Below are 25,287 nucleotides of genomic sequence, written 5' to 3' on the forward strand. Positions count from 1 at the left end.
TCCCTACTACAATATTATCTGAAAGGCACAAAATCCATGACACAAATCCCTTGTTGCAAGCCAGAGAGCATTCAAACTACAGTTGTGTATAGTTCAGATGATTCTGAGCAAGACAATTTGTTACAAGTGGCAAGTTTGTAACAAGTTTGACACCAGTCCTTCAATTTTTACCTGTGTAAAATACAATTAAAACATGCACACACATTCCAAGCATACACATATTGAATACTATGCACTAAAAATATCAAAAACTGGCAAGCTTACTTTATAAATACATTCATATCCATTTAAAATTATTGCTGTCCATCTCAGTGTGGAATGACTTTTGCTTATTCAGAATACAGATTTTTTGGGAAAAAAGTGGAGACTGGAGAATTCTCCAGTAATAACAGCCTCTACCCTTTGAGCTAAAAGCCAGCTGGCTAGTAATAACAGTGAGTTCCTTTCCCAGACTTGAAGAAGAGCTCTGTGTAAGCTCAAAAGCTTGTCTATTTCACCAACAAAAGTTGGTCTAACTAAATATATCATTCACCCATCTTATCTCTTACCTTACTATTACTACAACTTTAAATTACCATCAAGATACAAATTCCACAGATACCTGTTAAATATTACTAGTCTTACTGAACACATGGTCAGTTACAAGAGTCTCATATGATTTATATTTTCTGTGCCAGAATTGCTCTTATAAACTTATCTGACAAGATGTAATGTAATTTCACTCAGATGTTTTTATAAACTTCTAGTTAAGAAATAATATCAAGCCGGAGAGACTTAGTCAGTAGCCTAATCCATGCAAAGTTTTTGAAAACTCAGTGCCTAAATTTAAGCTCCTAAATCCATATTCAAGCATCTTATTAAGGTCACCTGATTTTAAAAAGCATACAGCAGTTCCTGATGACTTCTACATTTGTAAGGGATAAAGAATGGAAAACAATCTGTTGGTGTCTGAGTTTCTTCATGAAGACAGAAAACATCCAGGCTGTGTCTATATTGCACCTCTTTTCCGTAAAAGGGATGCAAATTAGACACAGCGCAATTGCAAATGAAGTGGGGATTTAAATCTTCCCCGCTTCATTTGCATAAACATGGCTGCCGCTTTTTTCTGGCTTGGGGCTTTGCCGGCAAAAAGCGCCAGTCTAGACGGGGATCTTTCGGAAAATAATGCCTTTTCCAAAAGATCCCTTATTCCTCTAAAAAAACGGGAATAAGGGATCTTTCGGAAAAGGATTTATTTTCCGAAAGATCCCCTTCTAGACTGGTGCTTTTTGCCGGCAAAGCCCCGAGCCGGAAAAAAGCGGCAGCCATGTTTATTCAAATGAAGCGGGGAAGATTTAAATCCCCGCTTCCTTTGCAATTGTGCTGTGTCTAATTTGCATCCCTTTTACGGAAAAGGGGTGCAATCTAGACACAGCCCCACAGAATACTCTGAGTGCTGGTTTCAGGAGTAACAATGAGGGGTCCTGTGGCACCTTAGGGTACCTCTATGCAGCAGGGTTAAAGTAGAAAAAAGCTACACGACTTCAGCTACATCAAATGTGTTGTTTAAGTCAAAGTAGCTTAATTTGGCTTTTGGCGCTGTCTACACAGCAAGAAGTTGAAGGAAGAACACTCTTCGTTTGCCATCCCTTACTCCTTGTGAAATGAGGGTTACCATGAGTTGGAGTAAGAAGTCCTCCAGCTTAACATTATTTCGAAATAAAGGCATGTGCACTGCGCATGTGCAGTGTAGCTGCGCACTATGTTATTTCAGAATAATGTCAGTTATTCTGAAGTAACACTGCCTTCCCAAACTGCCAGCCTGGCCCCATCCATACTCTGCCCCCAGAATGCCTCCTGCAGGCATTCTGGGAGTGGAGTGTTGCTGTCCCCGAGTGCCCACCCTCCCTGTTCTCCCATGAGACTTGGGCTATTCACCCTCTGCCCTCCCCAAGCTCTGGGGCTGGGAAGGCTCAGGCTGTGTCACCCATCCTCCCTGTGCTCTGGAGCTGGAGAGGGTCAGGCAACTCACTGCCCCACCTCCCTGTGATGGGGCGTGGGACCTGGGCAGAAAGAGTGGGAGTGGAGTAGGGGTGGAGATGAGGACTTCCCTCCCCCAGCCCTACCTTCACCCACAACCCATGGGTAAACCCCATTTCATCAGATGAATGGGAGTGGATGAACTGTTCTATGCCAATTCATCTGATGAAGTGAGTTTTACCCACAAAAGCTTATGCCCCAATAAATGCATTAGTCTCTAAGGTGTCACAGGACTCCTCAGTTTTGCAGATACAGACTAACACAGCTACCCTTCTGAGAGATTTCAGGAATGTTAATTCAATTTCTTGAGTTTCCATGGGACAAGTGGAAGCAGTTTCACATCTTTTATAAAGACAGCTCAATACCATGAGGCCCGGGAACAGGCCCTCCAAGGAACATCTAAATCAATCTGATGTTATGTATTGTTAATATGTATTTCTGACCTTTACACAAACAACTGTGCATAATGAGGTCAGTCCGTCTAACTATATTTTCCACTGGAGGGTCCCATCCTGCAAGCTCTCCTTGTGTGGAGTTCCATTATTTACATTACAGTGCCTTGTCAACTGGACTTCCTTAGCCTTAGTTCTAAAACATTAACTCACAGGGAACAGTTCAATGCACAATGGGACAAACTCCTGTCAGCCTCCTACACTCCTTGCAAGCAATGTGCAAGTGCCCTTCAGGATAAGACTAGTAAACACTTCAACTCCTCAGAAATTCTTCAGGCTGGAGCTTTCAAAGCATGCTGTTCGGTTATAAACATCATCTCTTGTTTTCCTGAGGGAAAGGTTGACGATAAAGTGGTTTCCAATCAATCTTTGAAGAAGAGGGATGTGATATAAACTGAAGAGGATGGGTCTGAAGTATTATGAAAAAAACATTGCTAAATTAGAGCTGCACTGGGAATTTTAATTTTAACAAATGCTTGATACAAAGCTAACTTGCTCCAAGAAAGTGTTCTAAGGGACAGAAGTAAACTCTAGGCCAGTGATGGGCAGTGTAGACTAATGATTGGGCCACACAAGTGGCCCTCCTTCATCTCAGTGGACTGCAAGATTGTTATAATCAAGATGTTCTCTTGGGATAGGGTATTTTTGCTATCAGCACTTGCATACCTAGAATATTCAGGACATGCGGAATGAACTGTAGAAGCGTTTTATTGGATTCAGTGTAAGCACATGGCTCTCACAGTCAATGCTGTGTGCAATTAACACATACCTTACTTCACATGTCCTTGCTTTATGTGTGTGCCACTTTAGTAATCCCGGTAGGAAAAATCTATGCAGATAGAAACCAGTGGAACCTAGTAACCCTGCACAGGGGCAACAGTACATAAAGGCTATGTCTACACTCGCGGCTTCTTGCGCGAGTAATATGCAAATGAGTGGAATATCCCCAAGCCTCATTTGCAGGGCTCACTGAACCGCAGCGAGCCCTGCTCACCAGCCGCGCTATCCAATGATCTGCGCATGTGCAGATCGTTCTGCGCATGCGCAGATCACCTGAACCTGGCTCTTCCGGGTTATAATCTACGTGCCACAGGTGAGTAGATTGTATTATTGGTTGAGCCCTGCTCATTTTTATACCTAATGAGCCACCATTTTTTCAGAAGAGGCTCTTGCGCAAGAAGGAGCATCTACTCTGCCCCTTCTTGTGCAAGAGCCTCTTCTGAAAAAAACGGTGGCTCATTAGGTATGCAAATGAGGCTTGGCAATATTCCACACAGCCTCATTTGCATATTACTCATGCAAGAAACCACAAGTGTAGACATAGCCAAAGTCTCATAAACGACTCATAGAACCACGAAGGGCCACAGGCGGCTCACCATTGCCCTAGGACCTCTAGCAAGACACTTAAGCACATGAACAGTTTCATGGCATTACAATTATGTGGGCTTCGGTATATAGTTGAATTGGGGACCTAATAAGTTTGGCTACCTTCTTTGCCTTCCAAGATTTTCATTTCCTGTTACTGTCTAATAATGAGTCCAAGTCTGCTACCCTATACTCACAAATAGATCCATTGATTTTAATGGGATGACTTACATGTATAATGCCACTCACATTATAATTCTTTGGAGGGATAGACCTGGGGTAGGGACCGGGTCTGTTTCCTGTAAGTGTAAGCAGGGGCTGAACTGCTGCTTGCTGTCAGACAGCTAAAAGGAGGGGTGGGTGTGCCCGCTACAATTGTTTAGCTCTGCAAGGTAATTAACTGTTAACTGCTGATATGTAAATACAGCTCAGGAGAGAATCCGAGGTGTGGCTATGTAAATCCCATTCAGACAGGGCTGATGGAGAGTCAGTGTTGGAATAGAATGTGGAGAATTGTAAATAATTTGGGACTGTTGTGGGGGTCACTAATCATGCTACCCCTAAATGTGGGAACTGTAAAACATGCCACCAGTGCTTGCAGGAGAGACACCACCATCATGGTAAGAGGTCTCAGAGGAACAAGCCTCCCCCCTTCCAGAGTTGAGTGAACTAAGCTGGGGGGGAAGGGTTAAAGGGCTGGAGTCAATCTGTGTCACACCTGCCAGGTGTGAGCTGTAAGACTGGCTCAACCTGCCCCTTTCCCCCTTTGTTTCAAGGACAGACCTAAAGCAGACTCCCTGAGGAGTCTTTTCTTTTGCTAGTCCAGCTGGTGGCTAAAGAGTTGAAATCACTGAGAGCCAGACCCATTGCAGCCAGTGAAGTGGCGGCAACCAGCAGAGTGGCTGGTGGCGTAGCGTGGCAGATAGAAGCAGCAGCAGGGGTGGAGGGGTTGGCAGGCGCGGAGTAGCGACCAGCGGTGTGGCGTGGCAGCAGGCGAGGAGCAGTGGCAGGTGACCAGTGGAGTGTCCGGTGGCATGGGATGAGACAACTAGTGGAGTGTGGCAGAAGGTGCCCCCTATCTATCCTCCCACCCCCATTTCTACCCAGGTTGGGAGATGAAACCCTGCAGGTGAACTTTGGGACTTTGGGTGGTATGGACCAGGGACAGAGACTTTTGGGGTGTCAGACTCTTGGCTGTGGGGGGGGGGGAGGGGGAGGGGCTTAGCTCCTGTTTGGGCTATGAATTCTGTTTGTGGTGTTTTCCCCAAGTTAATGCCGTATGACTTCTCTCTGTGTTTCATTAAACATTTATTTCCTACACTCAGACTCAGTGCTTGTGAGTGAGGAAGCATTGCCTCTCAGAGGCACCCAGGGGAGTGTGAATTTCCCAGATTACTGGGTGGGGCTCTAGCTGGTTCTGTGTGAGATGGACCCCAAGATATTGAACCCAGCCCTGGTTACTGTCAGGCCTACCTGGCAGAAGGGTTACTTAATATTTCATGCAAACTTGTAGCACTTGATAAATAAGACAATTATGATGATTTAGGAAATCTGTCTATGAACAATCTATAGGTTGATTGATACTGGGGACTTTGTGTGAGTTCTGAAATCTCCATTTTGAATGTGGAGCTTTCTGCATTCTCTGCTGTCTTTTTCATAGAATCCTAGGGCTGGAAGAGACCTCAGTAGGTTATCAAGTCTAGCCCCCCACCCAAAGCAGGACCAATCTCAACTAAATCATCCCAGCCAGGGTTTTAAACCAGGACTTAAACCTCTAGGGATGAAGATTCCACCATCTCCCATTTCAGTACTTCCCAACCCTTCTAGTGAAATAGTTTTTCCTAATATCCAACCTAGACTGACCTACTGTAACTTGAGACCATTGCTCCTTGTTCTGTCATCTACCACCACTGAAAACAGCCTCTCTCCATCCTCTTTGGAACCCCCCTTCAGGTAGGGGAAGGCTACTATCAAATCTCCCCTCACTCTTCTCAGCCTCTCCTTGTAGGTCAAGTGCTCCAGACCCCTAATCATTTTGGTTGCCTTCCACTGGACCTTTTACTCCATTTTGGACAAATTCCAAAGTGAATGATACAGGGACAACAATGGAGAATTGCTAAACACTAATGGTCATCCATTCAAATCGAGCAACCTTAGACAAAGATGGTTGCAGCTCGCAGCACACAAATTATTCAAGTCTGAACTCTCGCAGAGAAATATATCCACTGGGGAAGTCACCTAATGAGATAGCTGAGAAGGCTGATCAGAGTCACCTAATAAAGGTGACAGGAGGTTATAAACAAGAGGTTTTCCTACAGGCCATGTGAGATAGCTAGCAGCAAGGCACTGACTATGGAAGCCTTAGACTATGATTTCCAGGAGAAACCTTGAACTTCAGAAAGACCTTCAGTACCACAGATGACTCTGATCCATGACCAGCAAGTGATTGAAAGTGATGAGGAAACTGAAGGAGGAAAATGCATATGGGTTTTTATCCCTTTTGTCTGGATCTGTATATTTTCTATGCAAAAGAAAAATAAATGATTGATTTTGGGAGCCCTTAGAAAGTCTGTTCTATTAGTTTTAAATAGTCACATTTCTCTGAAGATGTGAACTTTAAACCCAGAGTGCCCACAAGTTTTGGACAGCAGGAGCATTTCAGTTGTCCTAAGGGGGCCGTGTGGGGGCAGGAAAGCCGCCCAGGGCAGTGTGTACCTGAGCTCTCTAATGGCCCAGCTTTCCTGTGAATTTCATTTTTCTGTTGGAGCTATGAAATTGATGAGAGCTAACAACAGATATAACAACATGTCTATGCAGTCACTGTGTCATCTGAACTATGCTGACATAAGCCCCATGCCTCTTGTGGCGGTGGAGTTATCATGTCAGGGTAGCATGGCACTTACACTGGTGGGACAAGGTTGTAGTTATGTACAGTGACATCATTCCATCAACATACGCTGCTTTACATTGATCTGTGTAGTTAGTGCATCCCAGGGCTTAGAGAGGGTGTGAAAAGCACTTAGTCTACAAGGGAGCAAAGGCATCCTTCCTTCTCTCAGTGGCCACACAGCCAGGCACAAGAGTGAACACTATAGATCAGGCTTTAAAACATGCTTAGCACCTCAATCCTCTCTTCATGATACTTAAAACCAGACTTGCTGAGCTCTTCCAAATCTGACCACACATGTATAGTTCCTAGCAAGATGGAGTCATAATCTGAGCTGGGGAGCCTCTGACAATAGGACAGAATAAACAATGCTGTAGTTGAGGGTCCTTTCAAAAAGTGTGCAGCACAATATTCCTTGGGGCTTTAACTGTAATGTTTTACTATAACATGTAATAGTGTTTTTAGTGCCATGTATTTATGTGGCCTTAAATACTGGACACATTGCATTATATTACTACAGATTCACACTGTTATTTAATAAACTCCCAGAACAAATGTCAATGCTTTCAGGTTGCAAGATGGCAGTGACGAACAGCTACACCACAATCTAATAAAAAAGAGCTTATATGACTCGGAGTTGAAAACACAATGTGACAGCCTAGAAAAGAATTCTGGGGCTTCTCTAGAAGTAGCATGTTTTCCAGAACAATTGAAAATCATGTTTCCAGCAGAAGAGGGGCATGATGTCATTGATTAGCTATCTGTAGAGATTGCATCACTGAAATCTGCCGATGGATAGCTCTTCTGAAAGTTATGAAGTTTGTCTGTTCAATGACAATAATCCTTTCCTAATTTCTCAGCTTCCTTTTCACCAAAAAGCAAAGGGAGTTGAGCCCTCCAGGGTATGAAACTCCTAGACGGAAAAAAACAAGCAGGGAGGGAATCTGCAGGGACAGAACTAAACGGAAAGCTACAAACAAGGACAGCTGAAGAACAGCTCTGAAATAGGAAATGTTTGGGGGGAGGGGAGAAAAAAAAAAAAAAAAGGAGAATCAGGGCTAAGTACCAAAGGCACAATTGGAATACCTTAAGGAACAAAGCAAAATCCACAAGACATAAAGGCAGGCAAAAATGCACATCTCCAAAGTTTCACAAAGAAACAAACAAACAAACAAACCAAAACATCAATGAAGTAAACATTTGCAGGATCACAGCCAGAATTGAAAATTGCATCCCTAACATTTCCTGTCATTGCCACTAGAGATATTCAGAATGTCTGAAGTATTTTTTACTAACTAAAAGAAAAAAGAAAAAGATTGCTTCCTGTTTCAGCAAGGTAAGAGAAACCTCCTTGTAGGGTAAACTGAGGCAGTCCAGGTTATTTTGCTAAGAACCCCTATTCAATCCTAAAATTTGAGACAGGCCTGTAAACTTAACAGCACAGGCAGTTAGCATAAGATAGCATGGCCCTGGGAAAGGCATAGTCGCTCTGGCAACCATATTCCAAAGAGCCTCACCAGATACCAAAGCAACCTTGTTAGTGTTAATGTGTGTGATATATTCTTACTGTTTTCCTTTAGTCCTAGATATGGGCCCATGTCCCAAGGATCATGCCAGCTCGAGGTGGCATCATCCTCCCTGTAGACGCATCATAACTTAAATAGACGAAAGTTGCCATTAAATTGTCTGTTTTGTTTATGTTGGTTTTATTTAGCTTGTTAAGGAAAACTACCTGTATTAGAGATAAGGTGTTTAATTGGCAACGGGCAGAGATGCTGTGTAACCTTCGTAGCGTATTGGCTTACATGCTCATTTTGTCTTGCTGCTAGAACCTAATAAATTGCTTCCCCTCCATACATCAGCCCCCTATATAATCTATTTTAACATTTTGCTTAAACAACATTAACCAGCTTAACTGCTGGTAGCACTCTACCAGCACTGTGTGTAATAAATCTTCTTGCCTGTTTTCACCACATCCAGAGTATCCAGACTTATTTCCAACACTTCTTACTCTTAACACTTATATTGTGAACTCAAGGAACAAAGGAGTCAGGATGTTGTGTGGTCCAAACCAATTCATCCATGTCGAGTCCAGAATCTATCTAAACTTTCCCAGGGATCAAGGATTCAGATCCAGGGATGCAATTCAGTCTTAGAGATGTAAAGTTTAGCTCTATGTCCATATACTTCCTCCCTGCAACTTGACATTAGTTTGGATCTATGATTGTCATAGAATCATACACTATTAGGGTTGGAAGAGACCTCAGCAGCTCATCTATTACAACCCCCTGCTCAAAGCAGGACCCACCTTAACAAAGTCTTGCTTCAGACCAATCTGTGGTTGCAATTTCTATTTTTGGACTCTGAGTCAGTAAAAGACACTTCTATTTCAGTGGGAATAGAATCAGGCCCTGGTGGGTAAGAATAAAAATGTTCCAACTTTCAGATAAAGATCAAATAAGGCATACCTGTCAATGTTACTTCTTTGTGCTTTCACTAGGGACCGAAATAATCCACAAAATACCTTTTGTGCTATTTTAACACTTCTGTTTCTGGTCTTTGATGAAATGTTCTGTGTACGCAAAATCTTATAGGTGGGACTTTTCCAACAATGCTAAGTGACTACCGATTTCTGCTCTCACGGAAATAAAATGGGAGTTTTACAAAAGGGTTTACAAGAAGCATTGTGATGCCAGTGCTGAGTGTTTTTGAAAATACCACTCCAAATGTGTATTTGCAAATTGCATTTAAACATAAAGCTATATGAATACACACCAAAAAAACAGTATGTGCACATGCACTCTGTTTTATTTGTGCTAGTGCACACATGGCGATATTGTGATATGAAAATGTACACAGAGTTAGAGACCAGCAGGGAGGCCATTTTGAGAAAATTCTTAAGCTAGTGGAGAGTAACCTAGTTCTGACATGCATCCTCAATTATAATTAAAGCCTACAGTTAATTTCTTTAAGTTGCTGAGAGAGTCGACAGGAATACTTTTTAAAAAGGGCTATTATACTATTACTTGCACTAATCTGCTGCAATTATATTGCTGGCTGAGGCAATTAGTAAATAATTGCAATTTTCTTTTTAGTCATTTCCATCAGTGCCATTTTAAATTCAGAGACACATTGTTAGCTATGGCAGCTCATGATTAATTCTCCCTCCTTTTTCCCTAATGAGGCTTAGTGCTCCCAGAAACTGACTCAAATCATTATTGCATATTAATGAATTTCAGACAAACTGTACTAATTTGGCAAAAATATGTAAAAATTGTCAGTGAGATCCCCAGGACTGTAAGATGCCACTGAAAATGAACTGAATGAAGACAAAAGGCTTGGGTAACAAATATATTGATATACACTCACCATATCTGAAGTAAATGACCATGATTAACCAGTGTTATGGAACTTTCTAAATGCAATTGTTACATTACAGATTACATTACAAAGACTTCCCCTGTTTCCTGAAGAGAAAAAAATTGAAGAGTCCCTGGCAAGCTTTTCCCGATGAACCAGAAAGCTGCTGCTTTATTTTCACAGGTGGACAGAATTTCTGAAATAATTACTTGTAGTAAATTTTCCATACAGATAATTTACTTTTTTATAGTCATCTCTCCAACAGGAGATCTTTAACTTAATACAAAGTGCTTTGAAACTGTGAAGTAACTGTTAAGAATTGTAGCCGCACAGAACCCATTAAGTGAAATTGTATGGTGTTAATTTCATTTTTTAACAGATTAGAAAATAGGCAGAGGTTAAGGTTCAAGTTTTGAAGACTCTGTAGTCCTGCTTTTCATGAGGAATAATGCTATTCCCAAACTTGTAAGTCTGATATAATGTTAGCGTGGATTCTATGGTGCCACTAATTCAAACTTATTGGCCTCTAGGGCTATGTCTACACTGCAAGCCTCTTTCGAAAGAGCCTCTTTTGAAAGAGAGCATCTAGACTGCATGTTGAACTTTCGAAAAAGCGGCTTGCTTTTTCGAAAGAAAGCATCCAGTGAGTCTGGATGCTCTCTTTCGAAGAAGCCCTATTTACATTGAAGAACGCCTTCTTTCAAAAGAGGAACTTTAGAAAGAAGGCGTTCTTCCTCGTGAAATGAGGTTTACCGCCATCGACAGAAAAGCCGCCTTCTTTCGATTTAATTTCGAAAGAACGCGGCTTGAGTCTGGAGGCAGGGGAAGTTTTTTCGGAAAAAGGCTACTTTTCCCGAAAAAACCCCTGAGTCTGGACACAGCCTAGGAGGCCTCCTCCAGCTCCAACTGCTTCCTGGGGCTCTGAGTCTGAGGTAGCATGTCCACATTAATGGAGTCTGCCTTGGACTATATTTGATTCTTTCCTGTAGTGATGATACAGAACTTTGAATTTGTAAAATTGGGTGCCCAGAAGTCAAATTTGGTAAGGTCAGACTAATCTCTTAGGGTATGTCTACAGTACATGGCTCCATCGACGGAGCCATGTAGATTTGTTTATTGGGCAAAGGCAAATGAAGCCGTGATTTAAATGATTGCGGCTTCATTTAAATTTACATGGCTGCCGCGCTGAGCCGACAAACAGCTGATCAGCTGTTTGTCCGCTCAGCGCTCTAGTCTGGACGCTCCCTTGCCAACATCAAAGCCCTTTGTCGGCAGCCCCAGTAAACCTCATCCCACAAGGAATAACGGGACTGCTGACAAAGGGCTTTGATGTCGGCAGGGGAGCGTCCAGACTAGCGCGCCATGTAAATTTAAATGAAGCCGCGATCATTTAAATCGCGGCTTCATTTGCCTTTGCCTACAAACCTAATCTACATGGCTCCATTGATGGAGCCATGTAGTCTAGACAGAGCCTGGCTGTGTCTACACTGGCATGAATTTCCGGAACTGCTTAAAACGGAATACTATTCCATTTTCAGTTTTTCTGGAAAAGGAGCGTCTACATTGGCAGGCTGCTTTTCCGGAAAAGCCCTTTTTCCGGAAAAGCATCTGTGGCAAATGTAGACGCGCTTTTCCGGAAAAGAGCCCCGATCGCCATTTTCGAGATCGGGGCTTTTTTCCGGAAAAGACTACTGGGCTGTCTACACTGGCCCTTTTCCGGAACAGTGTTCCGGAATAAGGACTTATGCCCGAGCAGGAGCAGAATAGTTTTCCTGGAATAGCGGCTGATTTTGTACAGTAGAGCGTTGCTGCTTTTCCGGAAATTCAAGGGCCAGTGTAGACAGCTCGCAGCTTATTCCGGAAAAGCGGCTGATTTTCCGGAATAAGTGGCCCAGTATAGACACAGCCCCTTAGTGTAGGCATGGCCTTAGTGAACTATGCTCTTGGTCAGGATGCCAATATCTTCAGATGTCAGAGTTTAAGTCCAGAAGGGACCACCAACTCATCGGCTTGTTCAAGCCTGTCACGCTGCGACTTTCCCCTTGTACTGTCTCTTCTACATTTTTTAACTATGACAACTGTAATTCTTTTATGGCTGATAAAGAGTACGTTATCTCCTGCAATAACTATATTGTCCTGCTGTCTTCCTTACCACCACCATCTGGGTAAGGCCAATCTGACTGCACTTCCTGAATCAGTTAGAAAACAAACTAACTATAAAGTGATCCCTCAGAACAGTACAAGCTCAGGCATAATCCCACATCCTCAACTTTCCTCACAGAGGCCTCAGAGACTCACCTGGTATTAGTTGGCTGGAGTCAGTGGAGAAGACACAATTATTTGCACCACTGGGCCCCGGTCTCTTCATGCCCCAACACAAACACTAAAATGGTTAAAATATGTAATCTATGGTCACCTAGTATTGCCTTGGGAAACATTTCCATGACTCCACTCAAACCGGCCTTCTGTGGAGGCATTCTGCTTACCCAACACAGAACCAATATTCACCTGTTCTACTCAGGACTGTAGAAAACACAATGGCTGTGTCTAGACTGGCCAGTTTTTCTGGAAAATCAGCCACCTTTCCTGAAAACTTGCCAGCTGTCTACTCTGGCCGCTTGAATTTCCGCAAGAACACTGACTTCCTATTGTAAGAAATCAGTGTTTTTTGCAGAAATACTATGCTGCTCCCATTCGGGCAAAAGTCCCTTTTGCGCAAAACTTTTGCGCAAAATGGCGAGTGTAGACAGCTGAGATTTGTTTTGTGCAAAAAAGCCCCAATCGCAAAAATGGCGATCGGGGCTTTTTTGTGCAAAAGCGCATCTAGATTGGCCACAGACGCTTTTCCGCAAAAAGTGCTTTTGCGGAAAAGCGTCCATGCCAATCTAGATGTTCTTTTCCGAAAATGCTTTTAATGGAAAACTTTTCCATTAAAAGCATTTCCGGAAAATCATGCCAGTCTAGACATAGCCAATAGAGGTATGTGACTTAATTCTTCAGACTAAGTCTTGCTAAGCTAGCTGAAAGGCTGCCATTCCATGTAGAGATGATTTAAGGGTGCAAATAGCTTATCTGCATTCCACCAAAGAGCTCCAGAAACTGCCTGCTTTCCTAGGACTCTTAGGAGAAGACCAGCAATGGACAAAATTAAGCATCATAATGGGTTGCAAGAGCAAGACTATACAGACCATGCCAAACAAACCAACTTTCACTCGGCAGTTCTGAATGCCCTTTCATTAAGGCACTTAATCACCCCTCCTTAGTCAGCTGGGACAGCCAGCATTGACCTTCACTGCTGGTTATGAGCTATGGAAGAAAAGGAAGTCAACAAGCGGGCCAGCAATGCACTGAAGAACCAATTCAGGCAGCAAATGGTAAAGTGGGGACACATCTAATAGTGCCAGCAATTACTCCTGCTAGCCTCTGAATATGGGAAGGAATTTAAGAGCAGAGGAGACTGTGATTGACCAAGAGTGCCATTTTGCAGAAAGATATATAGACCTAACGGGCATAGCTATGTTGCAGGCTATTCTTGCCAGTCCAGCTTTGATTGGCACCTATTCCTCTTTGCAACTTGCATATCTGTTTCAGAGTGGGCTCAACACCACCCGACAGATGGCCATGAGTGTAGGCATGCTGGAAAAGTATTGTGTGCATCTATAAAGCCAGATTTTCAGTTTTAAAAAATGGTAAGTTGCATAAGGCTTCTACATTCCTGGTTAATTAACATTAAGCCAACTCTGAAGCTATCCTAAAATAGCTTATTGAGCATTTCAATGTGATCTTTGGGCTCTGTTATATCAGGGTTAGTTATTCAAAAAGAAAACATTATGAAGCCCCCATTTGTGGAAAGTGTGGTGTTAAGCACCATTCCTCCAGAGGACCATCATCCTTTGTGTGGTGAAGAAGAAACTTAGTAACATGTGCAGCACTTCAGGGTAATCTTGAATCATTATCTTACCCCAGTTACACATGCCTCCGGGTGCTCCCTTCTCTGGCTTCCCCTATAATAAATATAATAGGAGACTGTTACTCTCAGATTATTTAAAGAATATTAAAGAAGATAAACAAGTTATTTACCTTCCAGGCTGTGTCTAGACTGGCAAGTTTTTCTGCAAAATCATCTGCTTTTGTGGAAAAACTTGCCAGCTGTCTACACTGGCCACTTGAATTTCCGCAAAAGCACTGACGATCTCATGTAAGATTGTCAGTGCTTTTGCGGAAATACTATGCTGCTCCCATTCAGGCAAAAGTCTTTTTCCAAAAAACTTTTGCGCAAAAGGGCCAGTGTAGACAGCAGAGATTTGTTTTCCACAAAAAAAGCCCCGATCGCGAAAATGGCAATCGGGGCTTTTTTGCAGAAAAGCGCGTCTAGATTGGCCACGGACGCTTTTCTGCAAAAACTGCTTTTGCGGAAAAGCGTCCTGCCAATCTAGATGCTTTTCCATTAAAAGCATTTCCGGAAAATCATGCCAGTGTAGATGTAGCCCTAGGATTTATGAGCTAGCCCAAACTTTCCACGGGAAAAATCGATAGCACATCAGGTTAAATGCCTTCTCCTGTGTTAACATTTCATTTTGAAACCACTTTTTTGAAGACAGTTATCTAAACTTTTTTTCCTTTCTGTCCTTGTTTTCAATTTTTCCTTGAGCAGCGTATAGCACAGAAAGTGATTTTCTTGCTCATTGCAGCTGTCCCTGCTTGCTGCTGTCAACCTTGGTTATTTTATTGCTTGTTTATCTGCTCATTTCAGAACTAATATAGTAGAGTTTCTTCTGTAGCACTTAGACCTTCTCCAAGGCTTAAGTTTTGTTTTCGATCTGAATGCTCCCTTTGTTCTAAAAACTGTCTACAGTTCATACCACACACTGATTTCTTTCGTCAGACAGACCTATGCTATTTGATTTCTTCTGCTTTACCACACTTATTTATAGTTGGTCTAATCTGATGTCAGGTTCTTTTTGTGGAAAAAAGATTCTGCTAGGCTGCTCTGAGCAAATAACTAAGTGTTCCATTTAGCAAAGAGGGCCATGAAGGGACTAAAAATTTGGGGTTATAAGTTTCATATCCTCTGCAAGATGATCTGGAATTACTTCTTCACCAACCTTATACCTAGCTTATACCTATTTCTTCCACTCACTGTCTTACCTCCTCCTTATATCTCCCATGCTCCTGTCTTCCTGTTTCTTTGCACACTGCCTGGCAATTCCTCATGCCCTGATGCACAGAGCAACCTTGCTCTTTCCCCTTGAACGCTTCCTGAAAACAACACTCTGAAGCAAAGCTCTTCCACGCACTAACCCACCTCACTGAAAATGGTGTAAAAAGAAATCATGCTGTTTTCCAAAGGTCTGATCCTCAATGGGAGTTCTACAATTGAGTTCATATATATATAAAAATTATTCTGTAATCCATTTTTAAAGTTAATTACAGATTGAGGGAGTGCAGATTAACGTTCATGTGGCTACATTTCTCCTTCATGCTAGTTTGGTAATCTTCCAACTATCACACTGCCCTGTTTACATTATTTCAAAGACTATCCTGTCTGCTTACCTTTCTATAGCTATGGAAGCATGATGCCCACATGTCACCTCTGTTTCAGTGCTAGCACAAAACCACAATCAATCAATTTGCTACTGCAGAGTCTAGGACAGTGTTTCTCAACCAGTGGTATGAGTACCCTTAGGGGCACTCAAGAGAAGTCAGCGGGTGAGGGGGGAGGTATGTCAACACAACTGAAATTTGGAGAAAACTTAATTTTTGTTTTAAGTTTTTCATTGCCCACCCAGCTATGATTAAAGCTGTTTAAACAAATGTATTGCAATGGAAGAAAAAAAAATGTGTGTCTGAAAAATTTAGGTACTGGGGGGTACTTATAATTTTTTTAAAGGGGTACTCTATAAAAAAAAAAAAAAGGTTGAGAAACACTAGTCTAGGAGTTGCATACCTCAGCATTATACTTTACTATAGCAGCACAATACCACACGTCAGTTCACTGCCTGGAGTCATGTGAACACTAGGGCTACGTCTACACTGGCCCCTTTTCCGAAAGGGGCATGCTAATTTTCAACTTCAGAATAGGGAAATCCGCGGGGGATTTAAATATCCCCCGCGGGATTTAAATAAAGATGTCCGCCGCTTTTTTCCGGCTTGGGGAAAAGCCGGAAAAAAGCATCTAGACTGGCCCGATCCTCCGGAATAAAGCCCTATTCCAGAGGCTCTCTTATTCCTACTTATTCGAAGTAGGAATAAGAGATCCTCCGGAATAGGGCTTTATTCCGGAGGATCGGGCCAGTCTAGATGCTTTTTTCCGGCTTTTCCCCAAGCCGGAAAAAAGCGGCGGACATCTTTATTTAAATCCCGCGGGGGATATTTAAATCCCCCGCGGATTTCCCTATTCTGAAGTTGAAAATTAGCATGCCCCTTTCGGAAAAGGGGCCAGTGTAGACGTAGCCCACTATTGTGAATTGAGTAACCCACAACAGCTTGTGCACAAAAATTCAGCATGAAATAACCCCTTGGTTCAGACAAGGCCTTATAACTTCATGCTCCTCACAGGGGAACCTTGGTTCACAGAAAAGAGAACTTCCCCCTTTGAGAAATGTGCAGGGTCATGGGATAGAATCCTGATTTCTTTTACTAGTGAGAGTTCTGTAAAATCTGAGTCAGTCCTATGAGCTAGAAAGTTTCAGGTTTCAGCGCTATAGTAAAGAAATCTCAAGGCCTATTTTCTTATTGACCCCTGCTAGAGATGTAAGCAAAAGCAGAATGTGCATCTGCACCTCCTCCTGCCTTAACTATTAGAATTATTAAACATTACTGCATTAATCCATTTCTGTGCTGTGAGAACTCTATTGAAGGAGCCACACTGACACAAAATTGGAGCAATGGGCAAGTCATACCCCATATTCTTTCAACATATTTTGTTCTTTCAATTCTTATATCCCTTACGATACCACATTAAGAAGCATTGGAAATATCTACTACACATTTTCAAAATGGCCTGACCACTGTATGAGATTTAAAAATAAAGACCACTATCCACATGTATAGGAATGGAGTCACCACCTGTATATTCATTGGTGGCAGGTGTAGTAGGTTCTTCCTCCAGCGCTCCGTCCTGACCAACAGTTACACCAGCTGTGTAGATGTCTGTCTCAGCTTGTGACTCAGCCCTCTGGTCAGCAAGTCTCCCCCCCCTTCTTGGAGGCCTTCCGCGAGACCTCTCAGAGCTGCCAGAATTCTACCAAGAACTCCTCCAGACCTGGAAGTTGTTCTCGGTGACCAGGTCCATTGTGGCTACCAAGGGAGCAGACCTCCTCACGGAGCCCCTGCTCCACAATCCAGCCTTGTGCATGCAGGTGGCAGAGTCTCCTTTGGTGCTCTGGAGGCTGATCCTGGCAGAAACCACCAAGGTCAGAGGCCTCCTGGACTACAACAGGGGGCACTTCTCCCCACACCTCATTATTTACGCACACCCTATCCGTGGCCCCACAAAGTCGCGAGACCTCCTTGTCAACTTCCTCCTGGCCCTGGCTAAGGCCGCCATATATAATACCAGGAGGAGGATGCTGGATGAGGGGGTTCTGTGCAACTGTGGGGCCTACTGCCATTCTTCCCGAGTGTCACATATCCAGGCAGAGTTCCTCTGGGTGGAATCCACTAGCTCCATCAATAGCTTTGAGGAGCAGTGGGCACTGTCTGGGGATCTCTGCTCAGTGTCCCCATCCAGTTCCCTTGTTTTAAACCTGTGACCTGCACCCCTTGACCTTGTTCTTCATTATTTGTGCCCCAGAATTAGTTGGACTCTGGGTCTAGTCATCCCTCCCACAGGGCTGGGGGAGGGACCTTGAGAAGTGGGTGGCCTGCGTCCACCCACTCCTCCCATGATTTCCAAAGTAGTGCCCCCCTTCTTGGGCAGTCAGCCAGAAGTCTGAACAGTTGTCTTGGGCCTCAAGCCAAGCTTTTGGACTGAGTTCAGACTCCTTAATTCTTCTATCTGTTGTCCCCAGGATCTTCAGACCATCTTTTCTGGCTCCTAAGAGGGAAATTCAAGATCTCCCCTCCTCCCCCTCACCCAAGGATGCCTTAGTAAACAAGCAAGATCTGTCTGCCTTAGTCTCCTCACGGAGCTATTCCCACCTCAGCCTGTCTGCAGACCTTTTCCACCAGCCCTTCCTGGGCTCACTGATTCTGCTCAGACTTTCTAAGGTTGAGGTTTCACCCTTCCTTCAGAGTTATAGTTTGCAGGATCATTCCCTGGAATTCTCTTACAAATCCCAAACCAAAAATATACAAACTTCCTCCCTTCTCAGGTTAGAACTTTAGTCCTTTTACAAGCCTTCACCCACCCTCTGCTCCTCAGCCACACACCAGCACCCCAGGATTGCCTCTGCAGGCTTGCCTCTATTTTGAGGCTGACAAAAGGTGCTAGTTCCTCTCCTGTAGCATCTCTCAATTCCCCTTTTCCCTGTCTATCAGACTGTTCTCAGATATCAGGAACTCCCAGCTTCTCTTCCACAGATCTTTGAGTTCTCAGTTGTTTTTTGGAAACCTGACTTCTTTTCAGGTGGACCTGCTAACTGAATTACATAACACCATCCCACAAAGGCACCAGCAGGTGGATTACTTGAGCTGTCAAGCTCCTGTTAACCTTCTCAGTTCCAATATGGGGCTTACTCCCCCTCACACCAAAGCTTCAGTCAACCTGTTGTGATGTTGAAGTTCTAGCAGCAAAAGTAGTTATTTCAGCAGGAACTCAGCCAGCCAGATAACACCTTTCCACCCCTCAACATTATGGGAAGCAAATCCTCAGCACTCTCCTCACACCGTATCACACAGATGGCTTGTGTGCAGTGTGCTGAGAAGGTCACCATATTTATCCTGGTCCTTCTGTTCATGTTACAATTCTACTTTGGAAGCATTTAACAACTGCTTTACTCACATGTGAATGACAGACCCATTATATTTAGGCACAATGCACAACATTTGGAATTACTTAAAAAAAAAAAAGAAGCTACACAAAATATAGTTGCGTTTCACTGTGCCTTCCAGTCAGAAACCCAGGAAACAAGCAAATAGCAAGATGTAAGTGGTAGTTATTGACTCATGGTGTGTCTATATAGCAGCATTATTTCAGAATAACTGGCATTATTCCGAAATAACAAAGTCCGCGTCTACACTACAAGCAGTTATTTCGACATAATGTGGAGCTGAAGGACTTTACTCTGATTCCTGTAACCATCATTGTATGAGGGGTAAGGCAATTCAAAGGAAGAGTGCTCTTTCTTGAACTTCATTCTGTGTAGACTGCGCCAAAAGCCGAAACAAGCGATTTCAACTTTAAGCTACACAGTTGACATAGCTGTAGTTGCGTAGCTTATTTTGCCTTTAGCCCTGCTGTGTAGATGTATCCTGAGTGTGTTCAGGGAACATTCTGAGCATGTGAAACCTGAAGAGAGTGAACCATATTTCTAAGTGGGTTAGCTGAGGGTACATAGGGAAAGTAATTGGAAACCTTTTCATTCCAGGAAAAAGACAGTCAAGGTCTGACCTGCACTTAAAAACCCATGTAGCTATGTGGTAAGAGATGTGAATTTTATCTATGCTCTTTTCTGTAGAATCATAGGGTTGGAGAAGACCTCAGGAGATTGAGTACAATCCTCTGTTAAAAGCAGAGCCAATCCTAACTAAATCATCCCAGCCAGGGCTTGGTCAAGCCAGGACTTAAAAACCTCTGGGGATAGAGATTCCCTAGGTACCTCTGGGGATAGAGATTCCCTAGATACCTCTGGGGATAGAGATTCCAGTGCTTCTGCACCCTCCTAGGGAAATAGCTCAAGTTAATGCTACAGTGAAGGAGGTCTAGGTTGGATATTAGGAAAAGCTATCTGCACTCAAGCTCCTACTCTCAAACTACTGTGACCGTGCCATGAAATAACACGTGACTTCCTTTATCCACACTGATACATAAAGGAAGAGAAAGCTCTACTCTTTTACACACCTTACAGCATTCTACATTAACTGAATAAACCGAGTTAAGGGACTAATTAGCACATTATTGTGCTCTATGCACAACCACAGTAATAAAACTAAACAAGTGAGAAGTTAGCTTATATTATATGAGGAACAGGATGGAAGATACTAAAAAGTGTGCTGTGCCCACAAACGCTCATGATTCCATCTACATGTTTTGTTAGTCTATAAAGTGCTACCAGACCATTTGTTGTTTAAGTTTCTCTGTCAATTATGTGGCCAGTACTTCCCCTGCACTTCAAAAAGGAATATTGTAGAAACTGAGGGGGTTCAGAGAAGGCTAAGGAGAATTACGTGCATTGAAAAAACTCACATGAAGAGACTGGGGCTGTTTTCCTCAGAAAGGAAACATATAAGGGGCCAAGATGAAAGTATGTAGAAAAACAATAAATGGTACAGAGAAGGTAGATTGGGAATTTTTATCCCATTTTCTCATTATAGAAGAACAAGTGGACACAGCTGATGAAACTAAAATGTGGCAAATTAAAAACTGATTAAAGTAAATACTTCTCCACAAAATATAAATAAACTATGGAATTTATTGCCTCAGAAGTCAAGAATTTAGCAAGTTCAAAGAGGGATTGAGGGATGATATGAACAACAAGCATATCCAGAGTTACACTAGTTAATGCTGATAAGAAGTAATGGATGCAGATAAATATTACAGGGTTTAAGCCACTCTCTGATTACCAAGAATTAGGAGAAGACCACCTGCACAGAAGGCAGATACTGGTGAGGATTATGCATCTGTCAGTCTCTGACACTGGCCACTCTAAGGCTATGTCTACACTACAGAATTTTTCGGGGGGGGGGGGGGGACTTCACTTATGTCCACACTGGAATTGTGTTCTTTTTTTTTTTTTTTTGGTCAAAAGAACAGAGGAATTTTTCTGACATTGGTAAACCCCTTTCTACGAGGAAGGAGCTGTTTTCTGAAAGAGTTCTTTGAGAAAAAGGCATGTATGGATGGGGTAGAGGCAGTTCTTTTGGAAGAAGAGGAAAGAGGAAAAAGCACAGGTGCCCTGGTGGCCATTCCATCCATAGTAATCAGTTTAAATATGAGATGGTGTCTACACTGAATGTATGCTATCTTTTGAAAAAACAGATCACCTTTTTTATGTGCTTTTGCTGTGTGGATGCTTTCTTTCGGAATAAGTTCTCAGAAGATCTCTTCCGGAAAAGCTTATTCCGAAAGTAGACTGCAGTTTAGATGTAGCCCATGAGGCAGGACAATGAACATATAAGCCATGGGTCTGGTTGAGTCCAGAAACTTCCATGTTCTGATCCAGTCTCAGAGCCAGGCTTATGAAAATAATTTCCTCATGAATAGTGGTAAATTTTTCATACCATGGCCAATAGAATTTCTAATAAGCATCTTTTTCAATGCTGCTCCTACTGAATGTTGGATCAGTTCATGGTAACATGACAGCATTGCAGATGGTACAAACGCCTATATCCAAAACACAACCCAGTCATTGCTTTCATTTCCAAAGTCCAGCTATGAATCATCCCCCTCCCACAAGCAAGAGTTTCTGTACCAACTTCAATTGCCCTAGAGCTTGCTAAATGTATCTTCACAGTGAAAACTTAACAGAGGACTCTGCTGCATCAGTCTAGAGATACAACCCACCCTTAATAGGACCCTACTTTGGGGATAGAACTTAAGCCATTTAGAGCTCTAAGTAATTAATTAGCAGACAGCTTGATGGCAGAACTAAACTGTGGTTAGGGAGTGTGAGAAGAGGCTTGGTAGTGTGGGAGGAGAAATAAGGCTATAAGGGGTGAGATGATTGTGGCGTTCATTAAAGAACAAATTAGTGAATGATACAGGAATAGAACTTTAATCCAACAAACCATCAGTATCTCTGATGACCTATAGCTCACAACCCCCACCTCCAGGGCACAGCTCCCAATTCCCATGTTCATGATATTGTCTTTTATGAGGGAACATTTCTACACGGGGAGAGCATAGGATTCATTTGATCCAGACAATGTCCTGCTAGCAAGATACACACAGAGTAGGGGGAGAATGTGAGGAAGACTCAGGTCTTGATAGTTTAAGACAGGACTGATACATTCAGAAACAGGGACTGATTGCATTGAAGAGAAGGAGAATGAACAAATGCCTTACCTGTTTGTCTGGCAGGCTGCTGCCTCAATATCTGCTGCCCATGCTCCAATTTCCCTCCTCACAAGGCAGGTAGTTTAGTCAGGAGGCCAGTGAGTAGTTTCCAGTCAAAACTGAAGCATAGTCCTTCCCTTCTGAAGTCAACAAAGACACCTTAGGACTTTCTCCAGCTGAGAGCAAAGAAAGTGAAAAGTAAGAGAAGGGGCTCATTTATTCCAGCCACTCTCCCTCAAAACAAACAAATGAAACTGTCTAAGCCATATTCCTCCACTGAACATGTCCTGCCCTGTTTCTGCCATTCACCAGGGTGCTGTCCTTTGGCAACCTTGAAGTTTCTTCTCCAACACACCCAAAAGGAGTTTCCTCCTTTGCATGAAAGCCAAGCCCCTTCATTGTGTCCTATCCAACTCTTTGCAGCACCTCCTGGCCTACATTAACCATTCTGAGCTCTTCATGGGGTTTCTGCAACCCAACATATGCTTAGAAAGAAGCGCAGAATGCAGAAAAATGAGGATAGAACAATGAGGGTGGGCAAAAGGGCCTTCACGGGCCAGATCCTTGTCAACTATCTGCATTCAGTTAAGCTCAAGATGTCAGTTGTGCCTCACCCCTGGCATAGGGGCCCATGGGCCTGCTGAGAGGAACCTTTAGTCCTCATCCTTTTTTGCACACTATGAGATGGTGCAACAATGCAAAGGTGCCCCCCACAGCCAAACAGGAAGGAGGGTTATGGCTCCAGGTCATTCAGCTCAGCAGAGCTGTCACCCAGCCATGGTGTCCAGGAATCTGGAAGCCTTCTCAGATCTACCTGGGGACTGGTAGGGAGCCCAGGCCTAACACATCACTGACTTCCTGCTCATGGACCTCAAACTAGACAAGGATAGTCAGGGACTGTTGACTCTCTTAGGGTATGTCTACACTACAAAGTTAATTCGAACTAATGGACGTTAGTTCGAATTAACTTTGATAGGCACTACACTAGCACTCCGCTAGTTCGAACTTAATTTGAACTAGCGGAGCGCTTAATTCGAACTAGGTAAACCTCATTCTACGAGGACTAACGCCGAGTTTGAATTAGCTAGTTCGAATTAAGGGCTGTGTAGCCACTTAATTCAAACTAGTGGGAGGCTAACCCTTCCCAGCTTGCCCTGGTGGCCACTCTGGCCAACACCAGGGAAACTCTTCTGCCCCCCTCCTGGCCCCGGAGCCCTTAAAGGGCCACAGGCTGCCTACACAGTTTGTGCATGTTGCAAGCCTGCCAGCACCCAGCCAGCAGACCCTGCACCTGGCACACCATGAGCCAGCCACCCGATGCCACCCAGCCCTCCGCCTCTTCCCGGGACCAGCCTGGTGGCTCCCAGGAGCCTGCCCGGGGCTGCAAGAGGCAGGCGCCCTCTTGGTCTAGTGCGGAGATCGTGGACCTCATCGAGGTTTGGGGGGAAGCCTCCAATGTCCACAATCTCCGCACTAGCCACAGGAACGCGGTTGTCTACGGCCGCATGGCTGACAACCTGGCCGTCAGAGGCAACCAGCGGACCCAGGAGCAGGTCCGCTGTAAAATAAAGGACCTGCAGCAGTCCTACTCCCGGGCCTGCCTGCCAGGAGCCGACCTGGAGGCCGGCCCCCACTTTCAGGCCCTGGACGGCATCCTGTGGGCTCATGCCGTCCCTGCCCCCTGGGTGGTCATCGACCCCGGGGAAGAGGGACCCATCCTGGACACAGAGGAGGAGGAGGAGCCGGAGGACGCCGAGAGCCAGGAGCCTGCCAGGAGCCTGCCCAGGACCCAGGGCACCCGAGAACCCCACAGACCACATCTCCTGTGTCGTCCGAGGCCGGGGAGGCCTCCACCTGCGAGTACCATCATGCTCCCCTTAGGTGTACGGGGAGGTCGGGGGGGGGGGGGAAGAGGGAGCCCAGGGACCATGCGCCTGGGTCTTGCCCACCATGGAGCAGCAGCTGGGTGTCAGGCAGGGGCCTTGGCCTTGCAGAGAGGGACTGGGTTTCACCCACCTGGTCCCCAGGGAGAACTGACCGCTGCTCTTGTTTCACCACAGCTGCAATACCTGGGACTGCAGGGCACACCACCCCACCTGCAACAGCCACCCACGCCCGGGCCAGCAGGCGTGCCAGGAACCAGGAGGACTACCAGCGGCAGCACCTCCGGTTCATGGAGCAGCTGCTCCACAACCAGGAGCACTGGGTCCGGGAGGACCTTCGGCTGTGCCAGCAGAGTGTGGATGTGCTGGAGGAGCAGGGCCGTGCCCTCAGAGGCCACCTCCAGACCCTGGTAGACCGGTTCCTGCCTCCTCCTGCTCCGGCTCCTGAGGCTGCCCCAGCTCTCGCTCCTCCTCCCACCCATGCTGCCCCTGCTCCCTCTCCCGCTTCCTCTGCACCCCCCATCCCTCCTACCCCCCCTCCACACCCGCTCCCCTCCCCCGAGGCCCCCGCACCGTTGAGAGACGGGAGAGCCAGCCAGACCCCCAAGATGGAGCTTTCCCTTCCCTTCCACCCCCTTCCAGCTCCCTCCTCCCAGGTTTCCCCCTCCCCTCTCCCATCCTCACTCCTCCCTCCCCCCCACCCCAGTTATGTAAAATAAAGAGAGGGTTTTTTTTGCCAAAACAGGTGTCTTTGACATTAGGAAGGGAGGTTAGGGAGGAGAAGGGGGGGGGGGGGAGGGTGGAAGAAGGCCTCAGTGGGGCATGCAGGGAGAGTTCAGTCCTCCTCTTCCACATGGAAGCTCTCCCACAGGGCTTCCCGGATCCGGACGGCCCCCCGCTGGGCTTCCCGGACGGCGGTGGTGCGGGGCTGATCGTACTGGCTAGCCATACGGTCAGCTTCAGCCATCCAGGATGGCAGGAAAGCCTCCCCCTTCCTCTCACAAATTGTGCAGCACACAACATGCTGCCACCACGGGAAGGATGTTGTGCTCGGCGAGGTCGAGGCGTGTGAGGAGGCACCTAAATCGGGCTTTCAGTCGCCCGAAGGCCCCCTCAATCACGATGTGGGCCCTGGTGAGCCTTGCATTGAAGGCCTGGCGGGAG

At 44.8% G+C, this 25,287-nt stretch overlaps 1 long non-coding RNA gene across 1 annotated transcript in view; it reads right to left on the minus strand.

Moving 5' to 3' along the window:
* LOC149525920 (uncharacterized) overlaps nt 1–14,089 on the minus strand; it is a 33,341-nt gene extending 19,252 nt beyond the window's left edge. The window contains exon 1 of the long non-coding RNA XR_016348911.1: nt 14,045–14,089. This is a non-coding gene — a long non-coding RNA (uncharacterized LOC149525920). The remainder of the gene's footprint in view (nt 1–14,044) is intronic.
* Between the last annotated feature and the right edge of the window lie 11,198 nt (nt 14,090–25,287).

Source organism: Pelodiscus sinensis, chromosome 1 (genome assembly GCF_052426305.1).
Source record: "Pelodiscus sinensis isolate ZL-2025 chromosome 1, ASM5242630v1, whole genome shotgun sequence".
Lineage (NCBI taxonomy): Eukaryota > Metazoa > Chordata > Testudines > Trionychidae > Pelodiscus > Pelodiscus sinensis.